The following is a 5,926-nucleotide window of genomic DNA, read 5'->3' on the forward strand; positions in this document are numbered from 1 at the left end:
CCTGCCCATGGACAACTCCCCCTTCTTAATTTTAGGTGATTTTAATGTTCACATGAGGAATTCTCTCAGCCCATACAATATCATTACTCACCTCTTTCAATCTAACCCGCATTCAGAGCCGTGCCACTCATATAGCTGGTGAGGAGCTGGATCTCATCTTTATGCGCAACTGCATAATCGACGACAGTACTGTCTGACCACTTTTTCATCAACCTCACTGTGCGGCTCCTGGACTGTCCCGATGACCCACCCCCCGCAGTCTCCGCCGACCGTAATCTGAAAAACCTCACCAGAGAACAGTTTTCAAATATGGCATCATCCTCCCTACCTTCCACTGTCCCATTCTCCTCACTTCACCCCTGCACGGCTACCGACACCCTATACTCCACCCTGTCGGTCTGCCTAAACAGTGCCTGCCCACTAACAAGTAGACCCAGCTCTAAACCCCGCCATCCCTGGCTCACAAACACCAGCCGTGAAGCACGGAGGGCACTTAGGTCAGCGGAGAGCCGATGGCACAAATCACATTCCATGGACGATCTGAGGCAATTCCACGAACTACTCTGACCAAATCACATCTGCTAAAATTCACCCAAGCAGGTTAGGCACCTTCCATCTTGCCAAAAAGATAAAAACTGCTGTACAAAGTACGGGCCTGGGTGGCTCACAGCGCACTCGCAGCCCCACCCCCCTCGACTGACTGATCGTGCTTGTGCTTGGACCCCATTCCATCCCTTCTCTTTCAGTCCATCACAACCTCAATTCTACCAGAGGTTACGCACATCATCAACTCATCACTTAAGACAGGTACAGTGCCACTGCTATTTAAACAAGCCATAGTCACTCCCATGCTCAAGAAAAACACTCAACCCATCTGAACCAAATAACTACAGATCAATTTCACTTCTTTCCAATGTCCTTGAGAGAATTGTGCAAACCCAACTGAACACCTTCCTAACCATTAACAACCTCCTAGATCCCCTGCAATCCGGTTTCAAACATGGTCACTCCACAGAAACTGCGGTCCTATGCATCTGCCCAGTGATTGGTTGCTATGGCGCCGGTGAGACGGCAGCCTGTTGCGTGCAGATCTGTGTAGTGTGTTTGTTCAATGTTGATTTAGTATTTTTCTAGACTTCCTATAAGTGTGTTGGCTACAATTTGTGTTGTTATTAATTTCTTAACCAAGACTTAACCATACTATCTGGAACGGGAGTGGAAATATGTGCCTAATATCGGCCAGACGGACTGGATCTCTTGTATGCAGATGTTAAAAAATGGATCTCTTGTATGCAGATGTTAAAAAATGCATACAAATGTACAGCACTGCCCCCTCTTGGTCGATCAGACCACGACATGCTACATCTCTTTCCTCCTACACCCCAGCTGTAAAGAGGCTGCCTATCACCACCAGAACATATAGAGCCTGGCATCCTGAGGCTGATGAAGCCCTGAGGTGCTGTTTTGAAACAACAGATTGGGATGTGTTCTGTGAGGACTATGGGGAAGACATCGACGGCCTAACAGAACGCATTACCCATTACATCAATTTCTGTTATGATGACATCATGCCATCCAGGGTAATTCGTTGCTTCCCTAACAACAAACCATGGATAACCAGTAGCCTGAAGGCCTTACTAAATGAGAAGAAAAAGGCTTTCAGGGAGGGCGACAGGAATAAAATCAAAGAACTTCAAAAGGAACTTGAGGGGAAAGAAGCATATCGGCTCAAACTGGAACAACAGTTGCAGCAGGATGGAGTGAAGCAGGTAGGGGCTGGAATGCGAAAGATCACGGGCATGAAGCAGAAGGGCAGTACACTGCCTGATGGTGAACTGAGTCTGGCCGATCTGAACAGATTTGACTGCCCCGCACCACCCCAACCGCCCCTACCTGGTCTGCTGACCAATGCTGCTTCCTCACCACCTCCCCTCCTGAGATGACACCTGCACAGAGTCCCCTCCTCTCACCTCCTACTCCACCAGCAACCCCACCTATGACTCTCCATACTGCCCAGGTTAAGATGATGCTGCACAGGCTGAAGCCAGGGAAAGCAGTGGGGCCCGATAACATTAGCCCAAGGCTACTGAAGACTTGCTCTTCAGAGTTGTGTGGTATTCTTTCCCATGTTGATATTTCCGGAGATTCTCGGGCATCTTCGACAATTTGGCTATAGATTGTCTCATTACACGCTAAATAATATAATTATAGCCTAATTATATAGCCTATATATATACATAGGCAATATATATAATCAGGCAATATATATATAGTATTTGTGGTTTTGGCATAAACATAACTAGGGTGCACTGTACTATCTGCGCACACCCTTTCTGAAGCTTCTCTCTCACTCTCTCTGTCCCTCCCTCTCTCTCGTATCGTTTTGTGGAGCACGTTACTTGTCTGAGAACACTCCCATTCAGAGTGCATTGGTTTACATTTTGTTCTTTGTAGCATGAAAAAAAGTCTGACTATCGTGCTCTGGAACACGATTCAATAGATTAACGTTCGTGCGCATGAGCACGAAATCGCGTGATACCGGGTTGGAATAGTAGGGATGGGCACGAGTAGTAAAATCCAAACTCGTGTGATCGAATGAATTCCTCGACGATCAATCGAGTACTCGTTTAAAACTAATCTATTTCTAGAATGCAACGCATCTACAGCAGGAATTGGCCTAATGATGAACGGCAATATTACCAACCAAACGTAATGCTTATTCTCAATCAAAACAGTCAAGAGTTATCAGAGTATTCATTATTTATTTGTGCAAACGTTCAAAACACATTTTCCTTGCAAAAATAAATATGCGTCTCACAATTTAAATCGTGTCGAACAAAGGCCTGTAACGGTTTAAAAAATAAAAAAGTAGCCTAACCATTACAAATAATTTAAAGCTGCAAATAAAACGGCACCAAATGAACTAAAAAAATACTCAGCGTTGTGATCTTCTATACACGGCCGGGATTACAGCTGCGTCTTGCATCTTTGGTTGGTGCAGGTCTGCTTTCCCGAACTCACCGTTGTGTTTCAGGAGCATATGTTGCCGCATAGTACTTGTAGTACTCTGGTAGCTCAATTTCGCCTTATGATCTCCTATTTCTGTAAAGTATTTCAATACTTCGCTGCGCTTTGCACTAACCGCCATCTCTTACCTTTTTTAATTCTGGCGTTGTGCACACACGGAACGCGCCGCAAAGAAATTGGATACATTTCATTTGCTTCGTGCACGGCACGTGCCAGTGGTGCCACACAGAAAAAGTATACATTTGCTTCAGGAAACTTGTCTGTGTATATGCACTTTAGTTTGCCTGTCCAACCGAGTACCGAGGAGTACTCGATTCCTCACGCCCATCCCTAATGAATAGGCTTGAATTTAGTAGTAATATGGAGGTTTCATATTTGTACAAAATGGATTATGTGAACATTGCTGAATAACAATCATGTATATTAAATGTATTGCAGGAGTTTAGCTTGACATTAACCAAGTTAAAGGACAATTAAATGAACCGCACCAAACATGTAGAATTCAATGTGGGATTTTAATATGTAAACAAAAACACTTGACAGAAGTTTGATACAATTTTGTAAAGGAACGCAGAGGAAAACATTTTCCCAAATGTCACCACCATTCCGAAAGCAAGTGAAGAGGTTTGTGTAAAAGCAGTCCTCCCTGACCAGCTCTGTCCCTGACTCTAAACCCTGTCTCTCAACCCTAACGCTGAACCCTCTGAGGGCAGGAAGACGCGCCTTCCGTGTAAAGGTTCGAACCACAGAGAAGGAAGAAAAGAGGAAGCAGTAGTGAAGTAGTGACAGACGTGAGGGAAAGGTGTGTGGAAGCACACGGTTACATGTGGGGTCAAGAAGATCACTCCCACTGGAGGTCATTGATCCATCCGCCTCAGACTGCTGAGCTCAGCAGGTCTTCTGGAGGACGAGGCTCAGATGAACTGAGGAGACGGGACCAGCAGGATGTCAGGATCAGGCGAGGTTCGGCTCAGATGTTTCTGCCCGGACCAAACAAGGACATTGATTAGGTTCAATATTCAAAAGATGCAACATTATCTGAACCAAAGATAAGTCATTAAGGAGCAGGCCGGCTTTAGGGCGCCTTGCTCAAGGACGCATCACTGTATTCAGAGGACTTGAAGCCGGCACCATTGGTTTGAGAGTTGAACCCCCAACCCCCTACCTAGTCCACTTTGTCCAGATAATGCAAACTTATGAGGAATCCTTGATGGTAGAGTCCTGGTTGTCCTCAGGATTTGCCTTCCAGATGTACGGCTTCTCCATCAGTCCTCCAGATTCCTGGTCTGGTTACAAACGTAATTTGTCTCTAATGTAAGGTAACAAAAACAGTAGTAGTTTGTCTCTAATGTACGGTAACAAACACAGGAGCAGTTGGGCTCTAATGCAAGGTAAAACACAGGAGAAGATTGACTCTAATATCATGTAACAAACACAATAGTAGTTGGGCTCTAATGTAATGTCAAACACAGGAGTAGTTGGGCTCTAATGGCGCGTAACAAAGTAGCAGCTGTAGTTTGTCTGGTAAACAACCACAGTAGTATGCCGTAACTTGTACTGGACAAACTAATCCTGCGTTACAACAAGTCCATTCCGTTTATTTTATGCAAACATACTAGGATCCTGGTTGGTAGAGTGATGTCGTCCTCCAGAGTCTTGGCTCATCCATCAGCTCTCCTCAGCCGGAGTCCTGGTCTGGAACAAGCAGCGAGAGTCTAGCCTTAAGGTCTGGTAACAAACATGTAGTTGGTCTTATTTTTAAGCCCTTTATTTCCAGTTTGTTTGGTTAATGCAAACTTACAAACCTTGTTGGTAGAGTGATGGTCATCCTCCAGATTCCCGGCTCCCCTACCAACTCGCCTCCGCTCCAGAAACACGTTCTAGTAAGAAAACACAGCGGTAGTTGGTTAACACATGTCAAAGTAACAGCTGTATGTTTCCCTTTAAGTCAACCATGTTAAGTAAATACAAACTTACGAGGAATCATTGTTGGTCGATTCCTAGTCGTCCTCCAGCGTCTCAGCTCCTCCAGCAGCTCAAAAACACTTTGACAGAAGTATAATACAATTTTGTAAAGGAAAGCAGAGGAAAACATTTTCCCAAATGAATCTTTTCAAAATGTCACCACCATTCCGAAAGCAAGTGAAGAGGTTTGTGTAAAAGCAGTCCTCCCTGACCAGCTCTGTCCCTGACTCTAAACCCTGACTCTCAACCCTAACGCTGAACCCTCTGAGGGCAGGAAGACGCGCCTTCCGTGCAAAGGTTCGAACCACAGAGAAGGAAGAAAAGAGGAAGCAGTAGTGAAGTAGTGACAGACGTGAGGGAAAGGTGTGTGGAAGCACACGGTTACATGTGGGGTCAAGAAGATCACTCCCACTGGAGGTCAATGATACATTAGCCTCAGACTGCTGAGCTCAGCAGGTCTTCTGGAGGACGAGGCTCAGATGAACTGAGGAGACGGGACCAGCAGGATCAGGCGAGGTTCGGCTCAGATGTTTCTGCCCGGACCAAACAAGGACATTGATTAGGTTCAATATTCAAAAGATGCAACATTATCTGAACCAAAGATAAGTCATTAAGGAACCATGTTAAGTAAATACAAACTTACGAGGAGTCCTTGTTGGTCGATTCCTAGTCGTCCTCCAGCGTCTCAGCTCCTCCGGCAGCTCCTGGTCTGGAACAAACAGTGGAAGTCTTGCTTCAAGATGTGGTAAAACAGATGTAGTCGTCTGGTATATATGGTACAAACGCCGGTAGTTTGTAGTAGCAGTATTCTACGAGAAGTGGTAGTGAGTGTGATGATCACTTCAGAGTCAAGCGCCATCTACCCCATGACAGACGTCCTTCACCAGGCAGGGCCTTCAGCACGACTGCTCCAGCAGTACGGCTCCTCCATCAG

General features: G+C 45.6%; 1 long non-coding RNA gene across 1 annotated transcript; it reads right to left on the bottom strand.

Moving 5' to 3' along the window:
* Positions 1-3,523: 3,523 nt before the first annotated feature.
* LOC132466067 (uncharacterized) lies at positions 3,524-4,949 on the bottom strand. Its single transcript, XR_009527731.1, has 4 exons — positions 4,829-4,949; positions 4,644-4,722; positions 4,193-4,313; positions 3,524-4,007 (listed from the first exon to the last, which is right to left on the bottom strand). It is a non-coding gene; the product is annotated as an uncharacterized LOC132466067 (long non-coding RNA).
* Between the last annotated feature and the right edge of the window lie 977 nt (positions 4,950-5,926).

Source organism: Gadus macrocephalus, chromosome 10, assembly GCF_031168955.1.
Source record: "Gadus macrocephalus chromosome 10, ASM3116895v1".
NCBI lineage: Eukaryota > Metazoa > Chordata > Actinopteri > Gadiformes > Gadidae > Gadus > Gadus macrocephalus.